Source organism: Tupaia chinensis, unplaced genomic scaffold (assembly GCF_000334495.1).
Source record: "Tupaia chinensis unplaced genomic scaffold, TupChi_1.0 Scaffold143761_1, whole genome shotgun sequence".
Classification (NCBI taxonomy): Eukaryota; Metazoa; Chordata; class Mammalia; order Scandentia; family Tupaiidae; genus Tupaia; species Tupaia belangeri.
This window is the reverse complement of record NW_006203610.1, coordinates 21,082-22,616: the sequence shown is the minus strand read 5'-3', so window position 1 is coordinate 22,616 and position 1,535 is coordinate 21,082.

The following is a 1,535-nucleotide window of genomic DNA, read 5'->3' as shown; positions in this document are numbered from 1 at the left end:
TAAAGAAAGGATTAAGTTTACCTTAAATGTATTTTGAAGGGCCTTCCAAAGGTCAAGATTATTTTTGCCTAGAAAGAACTTCAGCCCACCCTCTATTGTGACCATGGAGATAAAGCATCGTAATTCATAGTAAGTGATTAGAGCAAAGGGGAGCGGTCGGGAGGACTTTCTGGAAGATTTTATCGTATACTCAGGATGTATAAGAGAGCTATGTAATTCTTTTATAGTAGTATACTGGGGAGTCAGAGGGGGGTCGCTTCCCAGAAAGGCTGCCACAGTTTCTGGAGCATAATCCTAGGTCGGGGTGGCACACAGTAGCGGCCTTGCCAATGTACTGAACCGACTGGAAGGTGGGGGGGGGCTCAGACAAATCCTGGGGTCCCGCCGGGTCAGACTCCTCCAGAAATGCAAATGAGATAGAACAGCATGAACCAATCATTGATGTGGGTGGATCTCTCTCATTGCCTAGAAACCCAACCACTTCCGGGGAGAACAGTTGGTCACATGATTTCTGAGAGACAGTTTGCTCAGTGAGGAAGTGAAGCCTAATGGTTTTCAAGATGGTGGATAGCTCAAGATGGTGGATAGCTCAAGATGGATTCCATATGCAGTGCCAGCCACATGTCCCCCTTTTTTATTTTTTCAAAGAGAGGAGAAAAACCTGGGGGAATCGTGCCTGTCTTAATTGGAGTCATTTTTAGAGCCACATGTCCATCCTTACCCGTCATTGGAGAATCCCATTGCAATGATGGGTTTCCTGTCTTAGGTGGAAGGACAGTACAGCTGTTAGGCTCAGACTCTCTTACCCATCTTTGGCTAACTGATTCAGCGCCTCAGGCAGGAGCACAGTTTAGGCTCTGCGATACTCCATCTCCAGGTTGTGGTAGTGGACTTGGATAGGCTGCATTTTTATGGAGTCATTAATTTGGCATTTAAGGAAAGCCATGAGCTTATTAAAGAGAACAGGCCTCAAAGAGCAAACAATCAATAAACCGAGAATCGGACCACGTATGGGGAGGAAAAAGGGGAGGAGTCCATTCCATGCAGACCATAAGGGACTATTACGAATGATGCCAGACTTGTTGGTGAAAGCAGCAGCGTTCCTGTAAAGCAAGACAGAGACCACCCCCTGTTCTGCCAGGAGGAGCGGCACCAGGATCAAAACCAGCAGCGGTAGTGTCAAAGAAATAAAACAAGATCAGGTATTTAAGAAGGATCTTCATTTTGTTGATCTGTAGAGAGAGAGATATCTCAGGGCTTTCATTGTCCCTGGATAGCTTGTTAGAATCAATCTGTTTGATTAATCTTTCTGGTAGCCAACGAGCAGTATCCATTTTTTGAGAATAGATGCAGACAGACCCTCTGCCCCAAATGAGGACAGTGTCTGGACCATTCCATGTATTGTCCAGAGGATCTTTCCACAAAACTGAGGCAAATTTTGTTTAGGTAGTTGAATGCCAGAAGTGCTTAGTGGCTGAGTCTCCATCTTTATCAAGAGACAGGAAATTTAGGACAAAAAGAGCATGTGCCAGAAG